Below are 13,277 nucleotides of genomic sequence, written 5' to 3' on the forward strand. Positions count from 1 at the left end.
AAGATATTTTTGACCAGTTTATTTTTTCTTTCTGAAGAGTAGTACAAGATTAAGGTGGGTTTTATTGTTGGCGGGGGGGGGGGGGGGGGGGAGTGTCAGTGCATGCTGGAATATGTGAGATGATGGAAGCTTAATATGGTTAAATTGATGAAGTATATGAGTTTTGTTGCCCTATCTATGGAGGAAAAAAGAACTGTGACAAAATTCTTATTTAGTCTGCATTAAAATTATACAGTGTATACTCATCTTATATTTTGATCCATGTTTTGATATTAGCAGAGACTATATATAAGCTCACAAACCCACATATTCATGTACATTATCCATTTTTACTTTCTTGCCAAAGTATTCACCTTGCCTATCTATTTATTCATGAGCCTATTCACCTTACCTATGAAAATTAAATGCCTATCTACTTATTCATGAGTTGCATATTTTGGTTATTTTGAAGAGTAGAGTTCCATTCTGAGTAGTAAAAATATGTCTCTTTATGTAACATTATAGAATAGAAAGTTTTTGAAACATTTCATTTAAATGAGTAGGTAAAAAAACCCATGGATTAATTACTCATTAACATAACAGCAGGAAGAGACTTCTTTATATTCTGAATGATGAGTAGCATATATGAACAAAGCCCTGCATCTAAATTTAAATTTAGAATTTGACAACAAAGTTTTCATTTTTTTAATAATTACTTTCTTCAATGATATTCAAGTGTATCCCTTGGAGCACTAGCCAAAAAAAAAAAAATATATATATATATTAGGTTACAATAAGGCATATGGTGGGGGCATGGGATCATTCACAGATGAATTTTATCCATGGAAATAAAGTTATTTCTTCAAGTAGGTTATCTTAACCAGTAGGAAATGCAGACTAAATGTTTGATATCCAAATAAGCTGTCCAAAAAATAATCACCAGTGTTGATTGAAGACTTGCTCATAAGTATTCAATGCCTCCACCTTAAGATGAAAGCAAGGAGGAAACTACCTTCAGTATAAAAGTAACAGAAGGAAACTTATCAGAGACCAAAGGCTTCTATCCTTTACTCATACCTGACTCTCATTGACTTCAATCAACATCATCCTCTCAGCAGGGAGAATCTGGCTGCAGGACAGACATTTAAATTTCATTAATAGTATTACAAGGATATCAGGTCTTTAATAATGAATTTTACATATTGGACATCGGAGGAATTACTGATCATAGCAGAGTCGTAAAAGCTGGTATTTGCTTAAAGAATTTGATGGGTTTTTTTTAATGAAACGTTAAAGTAAGTGAATATATCCATATGAACATGTAGTTGCTAGATTCTAAAAGCATGCCATTGGAATATTGCATAAATGATTTCCATTCACAGATGGAAAAAGTGGGATGTGCATATATCCAGCAGTAAGGAGTATGTATGAATCAAGATGAATCTGATTATGAGAACTGCACAAGTTTCTTATATTTTCATATATGCTTCCTTCTCCCTCTCATACCCCATCTCAGTCTCTAAAGAGAGTGAATGATGAAGACAACAGCCATAGCAAATATTAATAAAGTGCCAAGTGCCAGCTAATCTGCTGAGGATTTATGAGCATTATTTCATTAATTCTTATTATAACTTTTTATGGTATATAATATCATTATTCCCATTTTACCAATTAAAAAAACTGAAGCTCAAAGAACCTAAGCAATTCTTCCAGGTCACTCACCTAAAAAGAGTGAATACAGGGAATAAAACACAGGTCTACCTGAAATTACAACCTGTGAAAATAATGCATTTTCCTGCCTCACACACAGAATCAATAGAATCCAAATGTTCTTTTTTTTGGCCTCTCCTGAAGCATGTGGAAATTCCAAAGCCAGGGATTGAACCCATGTCAGAGCAGTGACCCTAGCCACAGTAGTGACAACTCAGGATCCTTAACCCACTGCACCTCAGGGAATGCCTTCATCTGTTCTTTTCCATATAAAGCTGCTTAAAACAATGTCCCCTTGCCCAAGCTCAACTTACACATTAAAGAAGCATCAGCAATAAGGAATTATGCATAATCACATAGGTATTTGAGAAGATTTAAGTTGACAATAGCACTATCTAGTCACAGATGTGCTATTAAATAGGTTTAACTGAATAGGAAAGAGGATCTGGGAACTCCTAACATAGGTTTATGGAAGTCATTCTTAATCTCTTCTTTCAAAGCTACATTTTTGATTACTTCAGATAATTCAGTAAAACAAAGTCTAGCTTCCAATCTTATAAAACAATGGAAATACAGAATTTTCACCAACTAATAGATAATATGATATTTTTCTAAATGTATTAACATTTTTAAGAGTACTTTATAGGCCACTTGAAGATGTTTTTGTTTTGTTTTTTGATTGAGAGGAGGAGGTTATGGGACCATTTTAAGTGCTCAAATCTCATATCATAGATATATTATGGAAGAATATAGAATAAAAACAAAAAAAATCTGAAGAGAAAAAAAAAACTTGTCAGCCTCAAAATAATAAGAGAAATCAGGAAAGGTCAAGTCATAAAATCTGAAACCTTAAATAGATTAGATTCTCTGATTAACATAGACAGATAAAAGATGTATCAGTTCTAATTTTTTTTTTCTGTATGTAAGCATAAGAGAGGGACTTTTTCTACTTTCTCAGCCAGTTCTTCAAAATAGTTTTAGATTACATCTTCATAGTTAATTTCTGGTCTCTAGAACCTCTTAGCAAGAGTCACTGATGCCTCTAAGCTCAGTTGTACCAAACACTGAGGTGATTCAAAACAAGGAATATTTTTGGATGCTAAAAACCCCTGTCCAAAAACCTGAGCTTCTGTCTTAATTTTGGAGCTTAGCATTTTCTGTGGAGTACTAGAGCATGGCCTCGTATCTTTGGCTTTTGTACTAGTTCCTGACAGCACTCATTTCCATAATATGCACTGTATTTATCTAAATTCAACCAACCTGCAGTAGTGGTGTCAGGAAACTGACCTCCTAGCAGCAACCATAATAAAAAAAAGAGAATCTACAGTGAACTTAGAAAGTTCCAGTACAAAGACCACATGTAATTTAGTGCAGTGTTCCACTTTTATTTATTTTCCCTTGAATTCACCCAATATACCCTTTAGATATCTAACACAGTATTCTTCATATTCCAGATTATAAGTCTCTGAGTAAAGCTTTTACTCTTTACCTCTTTCTCAAGCACACTGGATTTCAATCTCTCTGTCACACACAGGCACACAAACAGAAATTAGGCTATCCTATTATATTATCTCACAATATCTTTTTCTTTTCCTTTATAGCATGAATAAAGATGTTAAGCAATTTTGATAATAATTTGATTAATTTAACTTCATTCAAGAGGTAATAAATTTGATGGTGTCTGGGGAAAAGTCTATTTAGTTTACCATTATATTGCTAAGGCTAACACTGTACCTGCCACATAGCTGGCAGTAAATAAATACTGCCAAGTAAAAAATGATTTAATTTAATAAGCTTTGCCACCCAGACTCCTCAATTTCCTGGACTATATCTCTTCAGATATCTATACCTATTTGTACCAAACCTGTATTTACCATCTCTTTAGATTATTGTTGTTGGAGGTTCAATGCTACCTTTGGTTCAGGCTTTTCAGTTATTTTTCCTACTTAGTCCCAGCTAACACTTAACTCTTTGCCTTCTACTGTAACCCTTCCATGACTTCTGATAGACTAATCTGCAGGACTGCCAAAGACACTAGCCCTATAAATTCCTTCATAGGTCTTTACCTATGAAGGTGCCCAAACATGGTAGATTATTCCAAGATAGTTAGTTTTGTATAAGGCTGTAACTGGTTATCATCATCTTAATCCATTCCTCCACTTCTATAGAGAGCATCATCTGAATCTGAATGAATTTGATTAATCAGACAATAAAGTTTATAACTCAGTCAAGCAATATGAAAATTGAGAAGCAATCATTTGATTTAGCAATTCTGAGGTTATTACACTCCTTGAGAAGAGTGAGTTCATACATGCAGGAGCCCAAATTAAATCTGTGACATCCATATGCACAGCTTTCAATTATGTACCTCTATGCTGTTATCACCCACTTATACATATACATTTAATCAATTTCTTTCTTCAGTATGGGATCATATATCTATGTTGAAATCATCAGATAATACACCAATATTTTAAGTTTAATATAATTAAAAACAAAGGTATTAATCATGTTTTACAATTACATGACTCCTACTACCACTATGACCAAGTGCTCATGGGCATGCACAAACATATGCATACACACATGCACACTGAGATTTTCTTCATCCTATGTTTCCAATCTGAGTTAATACCACCACCATTCATACAAGGCATCTTGGATTTTCCCAATGATTACCTCCTGACTTTAATAAATGCTAATACTCCTTGATTTTAGCAATACCTAGATCTGGAATTGGACTAGATGTGAATCCTGAGTAAGCAATTTATTAACTGTCTACTGTTGGAAAACTTACTTAAACTTCCCCATGTTCCCTGATTCCCAAACTGTTACATGAGGAAAACACCACCACCTCCCTTGGTGGGTCAGTGTAACTGTTAATAAAGTGAGATTATGCATGTAAAATATCTAAATGCTTATCAATTTTTCTTTTTATTACTATTATTTACCCTTCTAATGACTTGGTATAAAACTCAGGAAATTATAGTCTGATGAAGGCTTACTGCCTTTTTCAAGATGTTTAGCTGATGGGAAGGTCAGAGAGCTAGTAACTGAAATAGATACCACAATCAAAGAAAATTATTTGCTTCTTCACATTTATATTTTAATAGAAACATTTAAGTAAGTTTCTCAGCTAAGATATGGAAGTGGTGGAGAAGATAAAGTTATAAACGAGAAGAATAGTCTTAATCACGAATATAAAACTTAATTTTCTCTCTTATCACAGATAAAACCAGCTTTGTAAAGAGTAGAAGCAGAAAGTTCTCCTCTTCCTCAAAACTTCTGGCACAGTTCTTTCATTTTCCCCTTTATAAAGAGTCGATTTAAAAAATATTCTGAAAGAAGATCATTCACTCTTTCTTATCCAGAAATTTTCCATTTTCTTTTTCTTTAAGCATTTCTACTCAGCTGCTAACCTTCCACACCTGGTAAATAAAATTTTTCTTTATTCTTCAGACATTTTATGGCCTTATGCTAAAAAGCATAAGAATTTACCAGTTTCCTGTTTTGCTGTTGTAGGTGTTTGCAAGATGACCCTAACAATGGGAAAGATATTCCTACTGCCTTGATGTTATTGGTATGACCATGTTTACGACTAGTGATGTTACTAATATTTAACCTAGGAAATTTTGTAGCTTAGAAGGTGTTTCAGTGTGTGATCTCAAGAATAAACTAAGGCAATGGTGCTCAAATTTTAGCTTCCATCAGAATCATTTGCAGAGAATACTGATTTCTAGGCTTCAACTCTAGAGATTCTGATTAAGTTAATTTGGAGTGGACCTCAAGAATTTGCATTTTGAGCATATTTCTGGGTAATGCCAATGCTGCTGGTCATCAATCTCACAGTCAGTGAATACCACTGACAAGAATAATCAGATTCCCAGTTGGATGAAGTAAGTGTAAATATATGTGGGCAGCCTTTTGATACTTGCTAAATAATAGCTAATGACTCCACTAGAATCATCACTGTTGGAAGAGAGAAGAAATAATACAAGTCATAGAGAAGAAATAATACAAGTCATAATAGCTCATGACTCCACTAGAATCATCACTGTTGGAAGAGAGAAGAAATAATCTCAAGAGCACAGATTATTAAAAGACCAGAATTCACTCAGTCCTAACTTAAAACTGAGACTCGAAAGTGTTTTAATGGCTCAAACATAAAGCACCTTAATAACGTTTAAGACTACTGAATCAGAAGGAATATGGCAATTTTGAAACATGTAGACATTTACCAACTGGAAAAAAAAAATGAAATTTTTAATGAGTGCATTTTAGATGTACCTGGGAGAGTATCAGAAAATAACATATGTTTTAAATGCTCTTTCTCTGAGTCTGCTACTTCCTTGACATAGATTTAAATCAAATAAGTTACTTTTTCTTTCTGGGTCATTGTGTTCCACATTGTGCTCCACTGTTCGTAGCAACAAAGAAGCAAAAGGACATTCTGAATATCAAAATAGTGTTGCTAATATAAGCAGAATTGCAGCCATTAGGCCATTACACAGGTTCCCTAAGAAAATAAAGTGCTTAGATATAACATATCTTTAACCACAGGGGTGACTCTAGGAAGCAGGTGTATATTGGACAAGTGACCTTTGTATTATTTGGAGGTGGATGTCTTTAAAAAAAAATAGAAAATATACTCTAATTGGAAAATTTTATTTTTGAAAACTCTTCATTTTCAGTTTTGATGTAAATACTAAAACAGCCTTCCGTTTAGAGTCCTGAAGTCATAAACCACACTAATCCTAGTCCTTACTTTGTTTAAGATTTGGGTCCAGCTAGTCCTGGGTGCAACATGAACTCTGCCCCTTACTCAGTACATGACCTGGGCAACTTACCCAAGCTCCCAATGCTTTAATTTTCTTCCCTAATAAATAAGGATAAAATGCCTATTTTATATGGTTATAATGAGAACTGTTAGCTAATATAAGTAAATTTCCTATTGTTTCTGACTATTCCCAGATCTCTACCAAATTACCCGGAGAATAAAAGTAGCAAAAGGATAATACATTAGTTTATAAATCTATTTATAAACAAAATTAAAGTTAAACAACTAATAGTTCCTGTTGTGGGTCAGCCAGTTAAGAACCTGACAAGTGTCCAAGAGGGCGTGGGTTTAATCTCTGGTGTCAATCCGTGGCTTAAAGATCTGGCATTGCTACAGTCTGTGGCATACTTCATAGGTGAGGCTCAGATCTGGTGTCATTGTGGCTGTGGTCTGGCTGAGAAAACAAAAATATTTAACTCAAAACAACAAATACCAGCTCTTATACAATAAAGAATTTGTCTGGCCTCTGTCTTGGGTTCCTGGCATGAAACTTCTAAAATCCTTGGAATTTCTCAAGTTATAGGAGACTCTTCTTATGTTAATGAATGACTCATTGCAGATCCCCAGATAGTTTATAGTGTGGGCTAGTATCCAGAAAGATTAACTATGTGATTAGAGGGTTGGGACTTTGAGCTAGGCCAGCCTCCTGGGAAGATAGAGGGCTGGAGATTGAGTTACATCCCAAGGCTTATGATTCAATCAATACATCACACCTACATAATGAAATCCTAATAAAAACTCTGGATATCAAAGTTTAATGGATAATCCTGGTTGATGAACACATTGCTATGCTGGGAGGGAACAATCTTAATCCCATAAAGAGAGGGCACAGAAGCTATGCACTCCCTTAAGTCATATGCACATATGATAATCAGAAACATATATATTTTATTTTTTTATTATTATTATTATTTTGTCTTTTGTCCTTTTAGGGCCTCATGCACAGCATGTGGAGGTTCCCAGGCTAGGAGTCTAATTGGAGCTACAGCTGCCTGCTTACACCACAGCCACAGCAACATAGGATCCGAGCCATGTCTGCAACCTACACCACAGCTCACGGCAACGCCAGATCCTTAACCCACTGAGCAAGGCCAGGGATCAAACCTGCAACCTCTTGGTTCCTAGTTGGGTTCCTTTCCACTGCACCAGGAAGGGAACTCCAATCAGAAACATATATATTTGAAATTGCCACTGCCTCCTATCTAATGCATCATAGTAATTTCTCTCTTTTTTTTTTCCTTAGTTTTTTTTTATTATTATTTTTTAAATTAGAAATCTTGGCGTATAAAAATTGCCATGTGTTCCCAGATGCCCAAAACTGAAAGCATGGGAAGTGTTCAGGTGGGGAAGCTATGGTGAGTTATGTGAAACCAAGGGCAACAGGTGGGTAAGAGTCATAGCAGTAAGGCCATGTAAATCACATTGTGGATTAATATACCAATGTTGTGTATAACATTCTGACAGTAGGATAAATACAACAAAAGTTAAGTGCAAAGATGGGAACTGAGAAATAAACATAGAGTCAGGTGTGTTTAAGAGGAGGCTCACAGATCAAGGTAAAGCAACTAAATTGTAAAATATGCCTGCTTTGTCAGTTATTTATACAACTTACATCAATTCAGATTAGATTATATGGTTTCAAAAGTTTTTGAGATTTCTGTAATGTTTTAATAGTCTAACTTTATTGACTTTTTTTATGGACCTGTGTCATATAGAAGTTCCCTGGGGGTTGAATTGGAGCTGCTGCTTCAGACCTACACCACACCACAGTGACACCAGATATGAGCTGCACCTATGAGCTATGCCACAGACTGTGGCAATGCCAAATCCTTAACCCAATGATCGACACCAGAGATGGAACCCACATGCTCTCAGACACTACGTCAGGTTCTTAACTGGCTGAGCCACAATTGGAACTCTTATTTATTTAACTTTAATGTTGGTTTATAAATAGCTTTTAAAGAATTTTTTTCAATTTATTTCCCCATCATGTCCTTGCAACTAAATTTAGTGGAAGCTAGAGAAAGGAGAAAGAAAGCTTTCATCTGGAGAAAAACTAAGGAGAGTTCATTCAGAAAATTGCCTTTTTATAATCTTGCCATTGGAATAATTGACTTTTGGCTAATTAGCTCAAAGAGAATTAGCCTGCTTTATGTAACTCTAGGCAATAGAGCTAAAGGTTTGTCTACTAACTATCAAAGGAAAGAATTTTTTCCTTTGTATATCAGGTTCGTAGAACACAAAGAATAAAATCTTGCTACAGAAAGGAGCTAGACAGCAGAAATACTTGTCCATTGTTTTTTCTTTTGCAGGGCCACAGCTGCGGCATATGGAAGTTCCTAGGCTAAGTGTTGAATCTGGGCTGCAGCTGCTGTAGCCATAGCAACACAGGATCTGAGCCACTTCTGTGACCTATGCCATAGATTGTGGCAATGCCAGATCCTTAACCCACAGAGCAAGGCCAGGGATAAAATACACAACCTCAGGGATACTAGTCAGGTTCCTAACCCCCTGAGCCACAAGGGGAACTTGCCACTTTGCATACTTATTTACAATATTGAAATATACACTACATAGAAAAAATAGTTTATTAAATTAAATAATATGGGGCCAAGTTCTTAAGGAGAGCATATAATGGGATCTTGGATACAAATGAAATTTATGTTTTCTGTAGAATTGTCTGATAAGAGTTTCTGTTGTGGCTCAACAGTAATGAACCTAACTGGTATCCATGAGGACGTAGGTTTGAGCCCTGGCTCAATGGGTTAGGCATTCCACGTTGCCAAGAGCTGCAGTGTAGGTCACAGACACAGCTCAGATCTGGCGTTGCTATGGCTGTTGCATAAGCTGTTAACTGTAGCTCAGATTCAACCCCTGGCCTGGGAACTTCCATATGCCACAGGTGCAGCCCTTAAAAAAAAAAAAAAAAAAAAAGTCTGATAACTACCCTGTAAATCCCAGCAGGGAAAGAGATGGTTCAAAGCTTAGTTAAAAGCAGAATCTTTTCTATTTAAAAGGATCATTTCAGCTTGCATGAAGTGACAATGCTCAGTTATCCAGCATTACCAAAACCACCAGACAGCAGCAGCTGTTGATCAGTGCAAGAGAAATTTCAAATTTGATTAGAGTTTAGACCATGATGACAAGTATGATTCTATAGATGGAGGTTTTGCTTCTAAAAGGGTGCACTGGTTGTTATGAAGTGAGAGCATTCATATATTAAGGAATCTAACAATTATCCCATTCTCCTTTCCAGAAGTCTATTATTAGCACATGACTTAAGCTCTATATGTCAGAAATTCAGACCTGCCCTCTGCCAACTTGTATATTTACCACATTGCCAAATAGATATTTTAAATTAAACCAAAATTTTTTAGAGGTTATAGGTATGTGGCTGATATAATGGAAGACATGATTATAATTGAAAATATCATTGTATTTATTGATAGAAGCTTAAAAACACAATCTTTCTAAACATAAAATAAGACAAAACATGTATTTTTCCATAAATATTTAAGTAATTATTCAGATTTATCTGTTTTATCTTTCCAAGTGAGATTAAACATTGAAAAATAAACAGGAAGTCCAATGGTCAATCTGTGATAGCAGCAATGTAAATTTTTTTTTTTTTAGTTTTTGAGAATGTTCTTTAAGGTCAAATGGACAGAGGATTTTATAAATTTCAAGTACACATTCTTCAGGTTATCTCATAAAGGTTATGGGTGGTCTCATAATTTTAAGGAATTCTAGTGTAGTGGTTGCAAAATATTTCAAGTGAAGGATGTAGGATTGATGACATAGAAATCAGGGAGTTTCAACTCATGTAAATATTTAAGGAGGGACTTTTAAAACTTAACGGCACTAGGGAAGTAGAGGGCAAAGTTGAAGATTCTTTTCTTCCCTTTATTGACGTACAATGCTAAGACAAGTCTATGGTCAGAAGCAGAAGATGTTCTCCACAGTACTGGACCTTAGCTATTCCAGTAGAAATCATATATGTATATTACATTTTTTCGGTGGACTTTGAATTGTCTTACATGCTTAACTATATCTACTGCATATATTATTTCATCACCTCTTTAAATACCATTCTCCATTAGTTTTGAGTTTGAGGATAAAAGTATAAGATAACCCATTCTTATTTTACTTAATTTAAATCAGAAAGCAGTATATATAGAAAAAAAAAACCTTCTAAACATTTCCTAAACATAATTTTCTAAGTTCTTATTGTTTTTTTCACTGTTTAAAAAAATTAAAAAAAAAGATCACAAATAGTTTTCTCATCTTTTCACTTCTATCATTCTACTTCACAACCTAACATTTACTCAATATCTAGCACTTAGAAACTTATGGGTTATTTATTCTTTGCTTACTTTACCTATCTCCTGAAGAGCATCTTCTGAATAGTAATAGATACTATCAAAATATCTAGTAAAGATACATATGTCAAATTGATTTATTTTTCAATCTCTATCCATGTAAAATGCTACAATAAACCAGATTTCTGCAGATATTAGACTACTCTAGTGAAAATTATAAGTGTAAGAGTCATCCAGGAACAGGTATTAAAAGAGCCACTCAAGAAAAGTCTCTTTCTCTTATACTAAATTGTTTCTTTTCAAAAGATGAGATAATTTACTAAATACAAAAATTAATCATAATACATGCTATATCATAAGGCCTGATAGAAGCTGAATTTTATGGTTAATGATAATTAGTTTGGAGGACTGGAGGGTATAACCAAATAGATCTCTGACAAAAACTTAGACCTAAGTTCATTTTACTTGTGATTCAGCAGTAAAGACAGATGCTTTAAAAAAAAAAAAAAAAAGTCAGATTTATTGAAACCTTGTTGTAAAATCCTCATTTTGAAGTCATGGAGCTTCAGAATCACACTGTGACTTGATATGGCACCTAAAAGATAAATTACTCAGGAAACAAGCTAAGAGAAGTTTGCTTTTGTTTTCTCCTACTCTCTTTCCTTGTCATCATCATATTTCCATGTCATTCCAGGCCTTTTTGCTGCCCCCTGGATGCCCCTTGTAAGAGGAATAGAATGATAGCTTTTAATATTGTCTTTTTTAAATTAAAGTATAGTTGATTTACAATGTTGTGCCAATCTCTGCTGTATATCAAAATGATTCAAAAAGTCATATATACACTTTTTAAAAAATATTATTTTCCATCATAGTCTATCCCAGGAGACTGGATGTAGTTACCTGTGCAATACAATAGGAACTTATTGTCAATCCATTCTAAATGTAGTAGTTTGCATCTATTTACCCCAAACTCCCAGTCAATCACACTCTCTCCCATAGTTTTTAATATTGTAAGTCCTCAGCTCACCATTCTCAAACAAAATTAGCCAGAAATATAAGAATCACATTCATCCTTCCAAATTCAAGGGAGTAACTGGAATACATCATGGGTGCTTACAAATGCCTTTGACTCACTTTTTCTCAGCTCACATTGCTTACCACTTCTTCCCTGTATTCAGACTGCAATTCACTCATAGTCTGGGAAGAAATTTCTACTGAGGGAACTTTGGCCTCATCAATCTTGACTCCAATTTAAAGAAATATGAGGCTTAACTGTTTCTGAATTTGGAAGACCAATTATTTTGCCCCAGTTTTAGACATGATGTTACTAAAAATGGAAGAAGCTTCCTTTGTTATGTGTGCCCTTCCATGTGCTTTTTCTATTGTCTTGTAAGAACTAAAGACACAGTTCTCTGATGCCTCTGTTTTTAATCTTGTAACCCCAGGACTGTGTTACAAGTCACTGTAACTGGGCCGGAAGAAAACCTGAGAAACATACATAAGATTTTTCTCAAAATTGTTGTTCCCTTTCAACTCTTTTTCAAAACTCTACATCAAGCCTTCTGCATGTCCTACTTCCCACCAAGTTCCTGCTTTATTGGATACAATCTATTTTGAGGGGGAGGCAGGAAAAAAAAATGGTACCCTCACTGGTTTATGAACTAGAGCTATTTTTTCTGAAGGACTAGTCTTTAGCCCCAGTGAATCTAGTGGTCCCTATGGATCTCCGGAACCCATTATGTGGAGGAAAAAATTAAAAAAATAAAAACAAAAAAAATTTTAAACGAACAGCAAAACTGTTTTGGAAATTGAATTTTAATATCTTCCTTTCCTTCAATTAATTCAATGATAAGGCTAGTCTAGTCTATTACCAGGAACAATACTGCATATATCTGACTATACTATGGTTAAAAAGATTGAGAAACCATTAAACATTAAATTCCTATAGCACAGACATTACTAAATTATAAATCAGACCACAATGTCTATTACTGAAATATTTCAGAAGTTTTACATACAACTAATAGATGGATGTTCACCCTTTTAAATTATTTTCTATCTTATTATGTGAAAAGAAATTGAGTTAATTTAAAGTGATACTGTTAAGTAGAAACACATACTATTGCATTAGACTTTAACATTTGCACTGTTTTTGACCATCACCTTTTTAAAATAACTGTAAGCTAGATTTACTATTCTTCTTTTTGCTGATAAGAAAATATAGGACACAGAGAGGATACGTGAGTCACCTCAGATTGCACAGAAAGTCAATAGAACAACTAGAATAGAAACTAGCATTACTCAATCAATCCCTGGTGTCCCTTTTTGTTGTACTTAGCAGTTCTATCTCTTATTAAAAAGGACAATCATACTTATTCCATTTATAAGACTACTATAATTTAGTCACATTCTAACAGATTAAATTTGGTATT

The 13,277-nt window shown here is 34.4% G+C and overlaps 2 long non-coding RNA genes across 7 annotated transcripts in view; one reads left to right on the forward strand and one right to left on the reverse strand.

Annotated features, from left to right (window-relative positions):
- Nucleotides 1-13,277, reverse strand: part of LOC146396954 (uncharacterized) — a 545,736-nt gene that overhangs the window by 319,383 nt on the left and 213,076 nt on the right. The window contains exon 4 of one of the 6 annotated variants that reach the window (XR_014827588.1): nt 2,350-5,117. The exons of 4 other annotated variants lie outside the window; for them this stretch is intronic. This is a non-coding gene — a long non-coding RNA (uncharacterized LOC146396954). Of the gene's footprint in view, nt 1-2,349; nt 6,921-13,277 lie in introns of those variants that run through there. One more of the 6 variants, XR_014827592.1, reaches the window with a different exon arrangement.
- Nucleotides 1-13,277, forward strand: part of LOC146396955 (uncharacterized) — a 263,099-nt gene that overhangs the window by 234,037 nt on the left and 15,785 nt on the right. The window lies entirely within an intron of this gene.

This window comes from Sus scrofa, chromosome 14 (assembly GCF_054392235.1).
Source record: "Sus scrofa isolate SSC_HxYL_T2T_F1_AM1 chromosome 14, Sscrofa_HxYL_maternal_Yorkshire_Landrace_v2.0, whole genome shotgun sequence".
Lineage (NCBI taxonomy): Eukaryota > Metazoa > Chordata > Mammalia > Artiodactyla > Suidae > Sus > Sus scrofa.